The sequence below is a fragment of the Megalobrama amblycephala genome, linkage group LG5 (assembly GCF_018812025.1).
Source record: "Megalobrama amblycephala isolate DHTTF-2021 linkage group LG5, ASM1881202v1, whole genome shotgun sequence".
Taxonomy (NCBI): domain Eukaryota; kingdom Metazoa; phylum Chordata; class Actinopteri; order Cypriniformes; family Xenocyprididae; genus Megalobrama; species Megalobrama amblycephala.
The window spans coordinates 33,082,599-33,098,171 of record NC_063048.1 but is presented as its reverse complement, the minus strand read 5'-3'; positions in this window follow the sequence as shown (position 1 = coordinate 33,098,171).

Below are 15,573 nucleotides of genomic sequence, written 5' to 3'. Positions count from 1 at the left end.
ACCAGTTCTGTGCAAATCTTAAATACTCTGTGAAATTTTTGCCATATTATAATGGAACAATTTGAGTCATTATTTAGTTGAATAATCAAGGCCTAATGGAGGATTTTCTTTCTTTCTTTTCCTCTCAGTGTGGCAGCTACCACCTCCCTGACAATCTGCAATTTCTCATCCTTGATTCTCTTTTTTTCCCCCACCCTTTCTTGTGTTGTTTTCCTGTTTTTGTCTTTGTTCTGTAAAAGATGTGCTATAAAGGGAATTAATCTGCAAAATGACTGTCTCATAAAAGTGTCCTGCAGCATGCTTTGCCTGCAGCTGAAGCCATTTCAAAAGTCAATTCTGAATGAAATGGTTCATGGAATCACTCCAAGACAGACAACATCACAGGGGTAATAGAATAGCATTGTTTTTGTTTCAAGGTTAATATCATGCATAATTAAAATTCCAATTATCTGGCTGGAGGGTTATTCTGAGCTATCTCATGAATATCAAACCATACAGAGAGCATGGAGTGTTTGTGCAGTTATAGAAAGAGCCTACGGTAGGTTTGGTCTCCATTAAAAGGTCAAGGTGTTCTGAACTTATCGCTCTGAGAAAAAGGCAGAGGACAGGTGTGAAAATAACTGGAGGTCTACAGAGAAAAGAGAGATGGAATGTGCCATGTTGTGTCTTATTAGACATGTAACTAGTCAACTGACCTTTGCATTTAGTCTTTTAAGTTTATGAACTGATGAAGCATGTGAGGACTAACTTCAGATAGTGGTAATTTAGTCTAATGTTAAGGCTGTCTGTCTCTGTCAGACACGGCCTCCCAGTTTTGTCTGGATATTTTGTTGTTGTTATAAAGTGCATGGAAGGGATGTGCGGAGAGTTCCCTGAAGGCAGGGGCTCAAATGTAAAAAGGGGCACTATAATATGCCATTTTGCAAGTTCTTGACCTACTAACAGCCTTCATTTCAAATAATAGGGCTGTAAATGGCACTTGGACACTTGGATTTAACCAACTATGATAGTTTCCTCAAACAGTAAATCAATAAGCAGTACATAAGAATAAATTTAACACTACTTGCCATCAATGTGACTTCTGGTGCTGCATGGTTTTACAGAGTGTGTTGGAGTCAATTCGCATCCAATTTTTAAACGACGTAATTCAATTGTAAAATTTGACAAACTGCAGATTATTCTGTCCATTCAGACTGTAAAGAATAATCCACACCTTTATTTTTCTTTTAGGTATTTCACCTTTGTTAAACAACTGAAAACAGACAGTGACTATGCAGTTTTGAACTCCACTTCACATTGTCCAATGAAATTTGATAGGGATGCTCCAATCAGGATTTGTGCAGCTGATACGACTACCGATTTCTTGTCATCATGATCTGCTGATACCGATACTGATCATTCAAGGCTATAAGTGATAAGTGAAAGCTCTCTGTTGACTGTCACTGTTAACATTTTTTCTTTTCTTTTTTCAGATAAATACCACAGATGTTGCATTGGTTATAGCCTATTATTTACAGTAATGTTGTATATTGTTGTTTTAATTGAGAATCAAATAAATAAGCATAACAAATATTCATTTTACTATGAACATTTTAATATGGTGTTAAAAACTGATCTTACACACTACACAATACATATTATGGTACTTTTGTCTTGTTAAAGAGCTTATAAAACTTTAAAACTGAACATAATTGCAGACTGTTAGTCAATGCAGTTACATTGTTATGCCAGCAGGTGGCGGCAAATTTTTTGTTTGTTTGTTTGTTTGTTTGTTTTTTTGAGTCGTCATTAAACTGTTCGTGCGCTTAAGATTCATTTTTTAAAGATGCTGTATGTATTTTTTTTTATTATTATTATTGTACTAAAGCACAAAAATGCCATAATGTGCCATAATGTGCAATAATGTTTCTCCAAAAAACCCGCATGAGCGACGCGTCCATGGAGCCCTGCACGACATGAAAGAAAAAAAATTAAATAAAGGGAACGAATTAGTAAGTCGTGCGCACGATTCAGCCTACTATTTTTTCAATTTATTTCACTTTGAAAGAGTATCACGCGATGTTCATGAACATTTTTTATGAAGGCAACATCTATTACATAGTACAGATATATATCACTATAGTTATATTTAACCCGTCCGTTATTGCTGTTGAAAGAATTGCGCTTTTTCATAGCCTGAAAGTACCTTGTTGATGCTTTTACACTTTTAAATGTCCTTTTAATGTTTGTTGGTTGAAGGGTGAGTAGAATAATGTCATCTCATTGTACCCAGTTTTTAAAAAAATCAACGTATTATTGCTGTTCATAGAGCGAGCCTTTCACTGATTGTTTACAGCTTAACGGAAGTTATACCCATAATTTGCGCAAAGCGTCATGGGGCATAGGAATAAGGTGGATATGCCCTGTCCCAAATAGAGTGCCCCAGGGATGACGTGTTTTTGTAGGCCAACCCGGAAGTTAGCAGCGCACGGGGTTCCCTCGGTTGAAAGCCTATGCATTTTTCCCATAGACTTTTGGAAAATCGCAGAAAATAAGCTCTGTGTTTAACAAAGGGTTATGACACTTACACGTTTTGTCTATCAAGATAATCTTTACAAGTTAACACAACATTTATAGATTTTGAAGCCTAAATAAAGTCGTCATTTATAAAAGGCTAACAGTAGGCTATAAACAGACTACAGCACACCATGGTCGCGGATCAACGTCGTCACCACCAAGCTTCCTCAAACTTTATTTAGAAAACAACTTTATTTAAAAACATGCTCGCTGATTATGATCTGCGCTGTTATTAATACTTATCCACTTTTTCATAAGAAATGCTGTCCAAATGTCCCATTTTTAATGATGACGTCTAAAGTCCCTGCCAAAGGAAGTAGTCCCTTTTAGCAATTTGTTAGCAACCTCTGATTTTAAGACACAGTAAAAGTTTAAAAAATCACAAGTGGGTTATAACTGGTGTGTTTTATGTCATAGATCAAAACGTGAAAGTATTTAGAGGCTTTGTTAACCACAGACCTTATTTCAGGCGATTTAGCAAAAACCCATTCAAAAAACCCATAGACTTTACGGCGTTGGAACCGGAAGTCCTAAAATGCTAACTCGCTTCTGGGTTTTGCCTACAAAAATGCGTCATCCCTGAGGCACTCTATGGCGCACTTCATGTGGACTTTCAGTCTCGTGGACTTAAATTGCGCATGCTCGCTGAGTCTACGAGTCCATAGGCTGTCCCATTCAGCATTTTAACGCTCTGAAGTGTGCTCAGCAGCGCCCCCTTTGTACCCTTGAAGCGGTCTTCCGCGAAGCCCGCATAAATGCAAGCTCCGCACACTTTAACTACCCAGGAATCCTTGCGAAATGCCAATCAGACAACGGATGGGAGGAGATTTCGCTCAAGAGCAATTGATGACATGGCTGAGAAGAAAATATTTAAGTGTAAGTATCATTACGGTTTTTATGACCTAGGTGTACATTTTACCAGTTGTTACCTACAGTTTATACAAACATTATGGTCATCGACCAGTGGTTGATATCTCAAACATAATAATAGCGCGTTGAATAATACGATCGCATTATGATTCATTAAATAAATAGAACCGAATGTCAGGGCTTTACTGAGTCATATGTAAACCTAGTATTTATATTTAAACCTGTAAATTCATCTGAAACTCACTCACATGTTTATTATGTGTTAAAATTGTAATATTAGTTCAAATGAAACATTATGTATTATTACAACTGTATACATTATTGAAATAAGCATGTATATATTGTCTAATGCCCAGGTGGCATAAGCAAAAGCAGGCTGTGTAGTTGACATGGAGATAATATTTTGCAAAAGAAAAGAAACTTGTTCTTGATACTAAATATTATCCCCGAACCTGCAGTTTCTGTCAAAAAACAACCAGACCGTTATTTCCGGCGTGACGATCCGAAATGAGACACGAGACGCGCATTTAGGACTGCACATGCGCATAAGCTTGATCCAGCCTGAAAAACAGTTTTTTGTCATGATTCGAGCATTTAGAAACAAAATTTATGGAGACAGTTGTCAGATTTCATTGGTGATTTCAAATATGAAATTTAATCGAAAGCTTGGCAAACAGCTTTGGAGAATTTGATGTTTCCCCATTCAAAGAAATAGGAGCTGCACTTGGATGCCCGAGAGGCTTTTCAAAGATGACCACTGAGTGAAATGACTTGTCTTAAAGGATTAGTCCACTTTCAAATACAATTTTCCTGATAATTTACTCACCCCCATGTCATCCAAGATGTTCATGTCCTTCTTTCTTCAGTCAAAAAGAAATTAAGGTTTTTGATGAAAACATTCCAGGATTATTCTCCTTACAGTGGACTTCAATGGCCTCCAAACAGTTGAAGTTCAAAATTACAGTTTCAGTGCAGCTTCAAAGGGCTTTAAACGATACCAGACGAGGAATAAGAGTCTTATCTAGTGGAACGATCGGTCATTTTCTACAAAAATACAATTGTATATGCTTTGTAAACACAAATGATCGCCTCGTTTAAAGCCCTTTGAAGCTGCACTGAAACTGTAATTTTGACCTTCAACCGTTTGGGCTCCTTTGAAGTCCACTATATGGAGAAAAATCCTGGAATGTTTTCATCAAAAAACTTAATTTCGACTGAAGAAAGAAGGACATGGACATCTTGGATGACATGGGGGTGAGTAAATTATCAGGAAAACTTTATTTGAAAGTGGACTAATCCTTTAAAGGGACTTTGATCCAATGCATTGAACAGCGCTGACACCAGTCATTGGAAATATCCATAAACGTTGAAAGGACACTATGACAAAGATATCACTTTCATCTTCTGACAACTGATGTCAAACTGATTTTTTTCACAAGTGACTTGACCTGAAGATTGACAGCCGCAGGTAATCACACAGATAATTCCCTTTCGCTGTCTGCTCTCTCTCTGTGTGTGTGTGTGTGTGTGTGTGTGTGTGTGAAGGAGCTGTCTTCAGAGAGCAGAGCACCATACGGAGATAAAAGAGGCAGCAATTAAGTTAGTTGTATTAAATCCTTTAACCAGTGTTCCTCCATATTATATGATATTTCTTTAGAACATAAACATTTTTTTCACTGGCGATGACATGACTGCAGCGCTTAAGTTTGACGTCTTCAAATTTTGATTGGTTTGTGAGATCGGCCAAATTTAAAGGGTTAGTTCACACTAAAATGAAAATTCTGTCATCATTTACTCACCCTCAGTTTGTCCCAAACCTATATAAATGTCTTTGTTCTGCTGAACACAAAGGAAGATACTGGAAGAATTTCAGTAACTAAACAGATCTCATCCCCCGTTGACTTTCATTATTTATTTTTCTTACTGACAGAATTTTCATTTTTGGGTGAACTATGCCTTTAATGACTACCAAATGAGTATGCCAAATTTAGACTGCAAATGAGACACAGAAGTGCTTTTGGGATGGCATGTAGGTGTCTTTACAAAGACTGTGTAATGCTGCTCAGAGGTGGCATAAATGCATTTACACAGCAATTTTAACTGTATACTTTGTCTTTGCTGGCTGAGGTGGGTCAGAGCAGGCATAATTTGGTTTGTCTTTTATACAGCATTATGTCTTTACACATCATTTTGAGTAGGCACAGAGCAGCCTTAACTCATCTGTGTTAAGAAGCCTATAAAATGTGATTATCAGCCTATACGAATCTGTGGCATCCCTAAAATTTGAGCTTTTTGTGCCACATCATGATTAGTTTGTGTATTTCATGACAAATGGGCATCGATATACACATTGTCATAATAATTATAATTCAAATGCATTATGCTTTATTGACCGCAATATTATTGATGATCATTGTTGAGAGGGGCACTTCTAATTAATTTTGAAAAAGGGCAGGGGCTTGAGGCACTATCCACTGATGATAGGCATAAAAGATTTTAATAATCAGTACAAGAATCTTCAAATGACGTTTTACGCATGGCATTTATAGTGAACCCCTGTACGGTGAAATGGATTACAGGTGTGCAAGGGAGAGACAGAGAGAAAGGAGACAGAAATAGAGGCAGGGAGTAATTGTGAACCACTTAAACACAGTAGAAGCTGATGATGAAAGCAAATCTAGAATGACAAGCCTGTGCCTGGTTCAGAGTACCAAATACTCTGAGCACACAATAGAATCCTGATTGAGACAGAGAGAGGGGGAGCGAGAAACAGATGAAATGATGGAAAGAAACAGAAAAAGAGAGTGTGACAGAAACAGCAGTGTTTAGGAGAGAGGGGGCCAGTGAAGCTGTAATTAAGTGAGCAGTTTCTGCAGCAGGGAAATGCTAATTCCTCTCTCACTGTTGCTCCTGGTTAATCATCTAAAGCAGCTCCTGAAGACAAGAGTAAAATCTCTCAGCATTTGTCTATATCTACTTTATTATGAACTTTATTATAAACTTTACATATCTACTTTATTATAAAAAGTAATTACGTTACATCTGGACTTTTTTACAGAAAGTATGTGCTTTTAAAGGTGCCCTAGAATTCAGTATTGAATTTATATTGGCATAGTTGAATAACAAGAGTTCAGTACATGGAAAAGACGTACACTGAGTCTCAAACTCCATTGTTTCCTCCTTCTTATATAAATCTCATTTGTTTAAAAGACCTCCGAAGAACAGGCGAATCTCAACATAACACCAACTGTTACATAACCGTCGGGGTGTACGCCCCCAATATTTGCATATGCCAGCCCATGATCAAGCCATTAGACAAGGGCAGAACGTGCACAGCTGAATCATCAGACTAGGTAAGCAAGCAAGAACAATAGCGAAAAATGGCAGATGGAGCAATAATAACTAACATGATCCATGATAACATATTTTTAGTGATATTTGTGAATTGTCTTTCTAAATGTTTCGTTAGCATGTTGCTAATGTACTGTTAAATGTGGTTAAAGTTACCATCGTTTATTACTGTATTCACGGAGACAAGAGAGCCGTTGCTATTTTCATTTTTAAACACTTGCAGTCTGTGTAATGCATAAACACAACTTAATTCTTTATAAATCTCTCCAACAGTGTGTAATGTTTGCTTTAGCCACGCAGCATAGCCTCAAACTCATTCAGAATCAAATGTAATACATCCAAATAAATATTATACTTACATGATCCGATGTATGCAAGCAGCATGCATGACGAACATCTTGTATAGATCCATTTTGAGGGTTATATTAGCTGTGTAAACTGTGTTTATGCTGTTCAAGGCAAGCGCGAGCTCCAGGGGAGGGGGAGCGGGAGATTTAAAGGGGCTGCAACCTATATATCGGTGCATGTTTAATGATGCCCCAAAATAGGCAGTTAAAAAAATTAATTTAAAAAAAATCTATGGGGTATTTTGAGCTGAAACTTCACAGACACATTCAGGGGACACCTTAGACTTATATTACATCTTGTGAAAAAGCATTCTAGGGCACCTTTAAAGTATTATTCTTAGATAACTTTTGTAAAAGTTGTAAAAATTGATCTTGAATGCATTCACTAAACAAACTAATCAATTAACCTGGATTACTTATTTTATTTTTGTTTGATATTAATTTTAGGATAATTGAACTTAATAGTTTTGGACAAATTAATAATGTTTAATATGTTAAATGCAAGATAACCCAGTTATGTGGAACCTGTTGACATAAAAAAAGTTAAGTAAATCCAACGTATCTTTTTTTTGTGTGTGTGCACCCTTAACTCAATGTGAATCCCCATTTGCAATTTATTCTGCTTTCTTTAAATTACCATTTTTGCATTAAACAGGTAATAAGAGCAAGTTATAGATTTTGATTGCAAAATAGCATCGGGGACCTATATTAAGAAAGTAAATAGGGTCTATTGTGCTTGCATGTTGATAATCTTATTTCTCCCAAGTCCCAACATGAGGAAGAGAGAGGCTGTCAATTGTATTTGTCTGTCAATTGTATTTGTCTGTAAATAAATGAATTACTAAAGACTACTTAATTGCATAATATCTTAGAAATAAAGTGGGTGATTTAATCACTGCTAGTTTGGCAGTGATTTTCAGTTAAGAACACATTTTAATGAAGTACTGAATTAATTCAGTATTTGCATGCTCCTGCATCATACACTTTTAGTGAATTTGTGTATTGATCTTCATGTGAGATGTCTGTTGCCAATTCAGATAAAGTGAATGTGAATGAGTGATAAGTTGTTTCCCGTTGACGTACATCCTGAGTCAACCCTGGACGATTGAATGGTGAGCCAACAGTGTCTAATTGATGTCACGAACGCATCATTCTCTGGAGCGAATTCAGTATCCTTAATCTGCTATCATTCCCTGGATACAAATAAGAGAATACATCACACCATACACTTTGGTTAACTCGAGTGAAATAGGATTTAAAACTACACAGGTAGTAGATTTGTCTTCTGTCACGTGACTACTTCTACTTTTTCAAAAAATTTTTTTCAATTTTTTTTTTGGGAGGATCAGACTTTATAAAAGGACAAATAAGTGAACAAGGAAAAGACTTTTCGAAACATGTTAGGGGAAATTCTTTTATTTGTCACACCAACAGGCCTGACTTTAATCCCTCTTATTTCTATTGATCACAATCTCTGATCTTATTTATTGATGGTACCAATACACTACTTTTCTTCCTTCACAAGTTGTAGTGAAATTGCTGTCTCAAATCCTCCTTACGAACTTCAGATGTTCAGTACAGTGATATGCTACTGTGCCCATTCAACCTGATCTGCTCACATTAGAGTGTTGCAGTGGGTTAGATAGGATCATATGCTTTCATGTGTATTCGTGTACTCTAGTATCATTTGCTTTTATGTAGTTCTGTAGAGACATATCATATTCTCTCAGTGGCATTTATTTTGAAGAAGACAGTGTTTACCTGATATTTAATATACCTTTTTGGTGCATCTCTCTATTGGCCTTTTTACATAGTGGTGGGGGTCTACCCTCCTCTCTGGTACCATCTGGCCCAGAACAGAGACAGAGCTGGCATAACCCTGTTGACCTATGTAAAAACACACGCATGAGAACACACATACACGTGTACACAAGTGTGCACACTGATCCACCCACACCCACCAGCAGGTAGGAACAGTGCTGGGCCATCTGCTTTTCCCTCCATCCAGCAAATCTCCAAAGATCCTTGGCTTTCTATCTCTCTCTTTCCCTGTTACTCAATTTTTATTCTATTTTCAAACTAGTTACATCAACAAATTCCCAGAGCTGTTTATATGAAATATAATGAGATGTATTTTTACAGTCTACAAATTATATTTTTCCATCAAGATCATGCATGCTGTACAACTGAGAATTTGATTATCATTCTGTAGGCGTCAATGACCACTTTTTGCTATAGCCAATTTTGTCGTCACCACTTTATGACAAAGCTCACAGGAGAGATGTGTCTAGAAGAAGCATCTCCAGTTGCTGTCATTTTGTAATTTTTAATATTTTGCTGTTGTTTTTGTTGTGGTTGTCATCAGCTTGCTATCTGTTCAAAAAAAAAAAAAAAAGCCGTCAGAAAAATTTCCAGTTATACACCTATTCAAATTTTACAAAAAGTTAAAGGGATAGTTCACCCAAAAATGAAAATTTAATGTTTATCTGCTTACCCCCAGCGCATCCAAGATGTAGGTGACTTTGTTTCTTCAGTAGAACACAAATGATGATTTTTAACTCCAACCGTTGCCGTCTGTCAGTCGTATAATGCATGGCAGTGGTAATAAAATCTATGAGAGTAAAAAAAAACATGCACAGACAAATCCAAATTAAACCCTGCGGCTTGTGACAACACAATGATGTCCTAAGACACAAAACGATCGGTTTGTGTCTTAGGCAGTTGGACATAGTGGTGTATTAGAGGAAAAAAATTATATAAATACTGTTAGGTTTCTCGCACAAACCGGTTGTTTCATGTCTTAGGACATCAATATGTCGTCACAAGCCGCAAGGTTTAATTTGGATTTGTCTGTGCATGTTTTTTTTTTGACTCTCATAGGTGGAGTTCCCATTGACATGCATTATACGACTGACAGACCGCAACGGTTGGAGTTAAAAATGATCATTTGTATTCTACTGAAGAAACAAAGTCACCTACATCTTGGGTACCCTGGGGGTAAGCAGATAAACATCAAATTTTCATTTTTGGGTGAACTATCCCTTTAAGGTAGATTAGAACCCACAGAATTCCCTCATACACAAAGCAAAACTTATTATTGATAATTTAGTTGCATGCATTCACCCATTTACGTACAAAATCCCATGGCCGACAGTATTGATGAAGTTTTCAAAAAAAATGTCATAAGTGCAGTTGGATTGATCAACAAGAATTTCAAATCACTATCTAATAAGTTTTATGTTGAATTAAATAGCCATTTTATGTGCTACTGAAATAGTTGTTTAAATGCTTGGCATTTTATTTCTAATCATAATATTATTGTTTATATTTCATGTTTTTTAAAAAAAAATTTTAAGTGTCTATAATTTCTAGGACAGTGGAGATTTGACCAAAAAGTAAGTATACTTCCACTGAAGTGTAAGTTAAAGAGAGTACACTTCCATGTTTCTTAAAGGGATAGTTCACCCAAAAATAAAAATTATCCCATGATTTATTCACCCTCAAGCCATTCTAGGTGTGTTTGACTTTCTTCTTTCAGAAGAACACAATCCGAGATATATTTAAAAACATCCGTAGTACTCCAAGGTTTATAATGGTTGTGAATGGGGGGCCACATTTTGAAGACAAAAAAAAAAACAGCATCCATCCATAAAAAATGAATCCATACGACTCCAGGGGGTTAATAAAGGCCTTCTGAAGTGAATCGACATGTTTGTGTAAGACAAATATCCTTATTTAAAACGTTATGAAGTAAAATAACGAGCTTCCGGTGCAACAGCCATACGCATTCGACGTATGTCCAAAAAGCGATAACTTCTGTGACGTAATACACAATGCCATGACGTTCTACACAGACGTACGTTGAATGCTTATGGCTGTCGCGCTGGAAGCTCGTTATTTTATTTTATAAAGTAAGTGTTCTACACCTCCACCCAGCAATGCAGTACTCCTCTTCTTCTCCACAAGCTCACCATCCATTCAGTTCCTTTGTCTGTGGCTCAAGCCCTGCAGCTGAGGCCTGCACTTCAGTGGATTCTTGTAATTGAGTTTTTAAGTAATTATAGAGGAGCTAATGCATCTTAAACGCCTTTAAATTAGGAATAGTGATTATTTAAGCTCACTTTACACAGGCTGGCGGCAAGAGTAGTTAAAATGCTTGTATATGTTAGTGGTTCTACCTGCTAAGGTGGCAGCCAACAGGTTTATGCGTTTGTGTGAGCCCATCCATTTTGATTCATTTTTCTTGTCACGTTGGTTAGACAGTGTAAAGTTTCCCCATCAGCACGGAAAACAGCAGAATGAGGTGAGAAAAAGATGTAAACACCAGGGATCCGATGGAAGGCCCTCTGAGGAACATCGAGGAACCCTTAAGAAAACTGCAAAAAACCATAAATGGGAACAGCCTAGAGAAAAGTAAGGGGATATTTGACATCGTTCCAAGTAAAACCACCATTTGGAATCACTCAGAAATGTACAAATCTTGGACAAAGACAGCAAGCACCTTTAATCTGCAACTTTATACCTCTGAAAATAGGAAACAGAACCCTTGAATCTCTAGATCCCCTGACCTCCACCCTAAAAGCTTCGATCTTAAGCCTTGCACATCCCAGAGGAATCTTTCTTTCCTTATACCTTTTTTCTTTTCCTTATCTTTTTTCTTTTCTAAATTAATCGAGTTTGTTCAGTCTCTCTTTACATGCATAAATCTTCCTGAACAAATACTTCAGAATCCTCCCAATAATCGTTTTTTTTTTTTACAGTGACTTTCTACTGTAAAATCCTGTCTTTTACTCCAAAGGAACTGCTTTCTCAGAGGCCCGATGTCCTGTGGAGCACTGCGCTCAGCTGAATGTAATTTTAAACGCTTTTTATAGTGTTAGAGACAGAAACTGGTTCAGATGGAATATATATTTCCATGAGTTGCATCAGGAAAGTCAGCATGTTCACTATCAGGCATTGGCAGCCTCTACATGTTTACTGTCAGCTAGCATCATTAATACATCTTTGTTATCTCATCTGGCTCTTCTCTTTACATTGTGGTTTGGTTTATGACTTTTTAATCTTCACTATTGCCTTCTTTGTTTTCTTAAAGCGTGCATGTGCTCCTCTGTCAGTGCGCGTGTGTTTCTTTTTCCTTGTTAAGGTGATTCAGTGTATTGCTAAGGGATCTCTGAGCCCTCGGCTCTCTATACAAAGCTTTTCAATTAGCCCTTAATTGCCTAATTACCTCTGGGCATCAATGAGCAATGGAGAGAAAGAAAAAAAGGGGGAAGAGGAAAGATGAGCGATCTAAAATAAATGTCAGTGTTTTAGTCAAGAGGTCAAGGTTTGCCTGCCTGGTTAACATGGTCAAGTTAGCCCCTGCTGGTAGATGTTGTAACTACAGTACCTCATCCAGAATATAAAAAAGCACCTTCCTCTATTGACTGCCATTAAAATGTAGCAGTGCATTATAGTAGTAATAATAACAACAACAACACTAATATTACCAACCCTAACACAAGCACATTACAGCTGATACTGTTTAAATGTTTCTTGCTAAAATCAGGCCACTTAATATATCAATGTACACTCTCAGAAAAAAAAAGGTACATGATGGTACAGATAATGTTCCTCAAAGAACAGTATTGTACCTTTTTAGTAATTGTACTTTAAATTGTACAATCTCTGATGATACTGTCCGGTACCTTTTATGCTACAATTGAAAGGAAGACACATAATTGTTCTCACATCAACAGTAACCTTAAGTGATAGATAACTCCCTCTTAAAGGTACAAACTGGAATGGTACAACGTTGTTTCTTTATATTAAGGTACAATTCAATCAAGGTACCGCCCCAGGGACAATGGTTTGTATTTTATTTAGTACAAAATTGTACCTTTTTTTCAGAGAGTGTGCTGAGTCTACCTATTTCATTAACAGCTCAGAGCATACAAAGTGTAAACTGAAACATTAATAGCTCTTAAACTTAAATTTACAAATCCTACCTTAGTGCAGTTCAGGCTCCTTACTAGCAACAGCTAATGCAGATCAACAGACAACAAGCATACAACAGCTATGGTCACTGACAGACAAAATGCTTCTTCTTTTTGCAAGTAATATAATCAACTGATTTGCACATTATATTAGTAACTACACCATCTAGATGCAAAAAGCCACTTTGTTTAAAAACTGAAATGAAAAAGTATCTGTTTATTCTAGTAGTAGTAGTAGTAGTAGTAGTAGTAGTAGTAAGTAAGAAGTAGTTTTTTTGTTTATTCTTTTCTATATATATATATACAGTACAGTCCAAAAGTTTGGAACCACTAAGATTTTTAATGTTTTTAAAAGAAGTTTCGTCTGCTCACCAAGGCTACATTTATTTAATTAAAAATACAGTAAAAAAACAGTAATATTGTGAAATATTATTACAATTTAAAATAACTGTGTACTATTTAAATATATTTGACAAAGTAATTTATTCCTGTGATGCAAAGCTGAATTTTCAGCATCATTACTCCAGTCTTCAGTGTCACATGATCCTTCAGAAATCATTCTAATATGCTGATTTGCTGCTCAATACACATTTATGATTATTTTCAATGTTGAAAACAGTTGTGTACTTTTTTTTCCAGGATTCCTTGATGAATAGAAAGTTCAAAAGAACAGCATTTATCTGAAATACAAAGCTTCTGTAGCATTATACACTACCGTTCAAAAGTTTGGGGTCAGTAAGAATTTTTATTTTTATTTTTTTGAAGAGAAATTAAAGAAATGAATACTTTTATTCAGCAAGGATGCATTAAATCAATCAAAAGTGGCAGTAAAGACATTTATAATGTTACAAAAGATTAGATTTCAGATAAACACTGTTCTTTTGAACTTTCTATTCATCAAATAATCCTGAAAAAAAATATTGTACACAAATATTTTGTACAATTGTACACATTAAATGTTTCTTGAGCAGCAGATCAGCATATTAGAATGATTTCTGAAGGATCATGTGACACTGAAGACTGGAGTAATGATGCTGAAAATTCAGCTTTGCCATCACAGGAATAAATTACTTTGTCAAATATATTCAAATAGAAAACAGTTATTTAAATTGTAATAATATTTCACAATATTACTGTTTTTTACTGTATTTTTAATTAAATAAATGTAGCCTTGGTGAGCAGACGAAACTTCTTTTAAAAACATTAAAAATCTTAGTGGTTCCAAACTTTTGGACTGTACTGTATATATATATATATATATATATATATATATATATATATATATATCTTCTTTCAATTTAATACTTTTAACAATTGGTAACACTATTTTACAGTGCTGTAGTTACACATTACTATACATGTACTTACTATAGTAATAACAGTATTTACAAGTAACTAAACCTAACTGTAACTCTATAGTAAGTACAAGTAGTTAGGCCTAATTAATAGTACTCAGTACTTATTTGAGTAACTAAATATAACTACGGCACTGTAAAATAAAGTGTAACCTAGCAATCAGTTCATTTAATAGCAAACAATGCATGATACATGTTTCAAATCACACTTGTTGCTGAAATAATTAATGATACAGGCTACAAATGCAAAATTTGAACATACACTTACATTACCTAACTTGCGTAACCGCCATAAAATCTATAATGTTTTCTAATAGAATCTATCCAGTGTGTTATCAACAGGCATGAAGGTATAGGGTTTTGTGCTAGAACGGAGCTTCTCACTGTGCGATATGACTGAATCTATACTGTCGTTGACCTTTGTGTGAGTTACAGTAACATGGCAGTCCCTACCATGGTAATGCCTCTGTGTACAGTATCACATGACATACTGTAATGTAAAATGCGGTGTTTGATGCCATCTGTCTCCCTTTTTCTGATACATCTCTGATCAATCTGATGTTACACAGTCATTGACTGTTTCCTCTCCCTTATACTCTATCCTGCTTTGTGTTCACAAATTGCAAATCTCTCTGTTCCTCTCACACACATATAATGTAAAAAGTATTCATATGCATACTGGAAATTGCAAACAAGTTCTAAAGAATCTATAGCTATTGAAATCGATAGATGTACCAAATGATTCATTGATTAACCACTATCGTCAGTTGGGTTAAATAACAGACAAATGTACTGAACGAGAAAGTAAAATGGGAGGGGGGTGGGGGGTGGATATAGATTTCTCCTACAATACCTAGAGAAAGCTATAATGGATTTACCCAGGGAGACCTTCTTGGTTTTCGTTCATAAGTTCTTCTGATGAGAACAGAACAGGAAAATGCCACATGATGCATGTGGAGCTTTCAGACTGAATCCTTTTTTCTCCATTTTTTCTATCTCTTCCTCCCTCTCTCTACTTCTGATCTCTCTAGAAATGTAACTCTTTCCCATCTCTCTCTCTCTCTCTCTCTCTCTCTCTCTCATGATCCCCTTCCCCCCAGTCTCTCTCTCTATCTATAT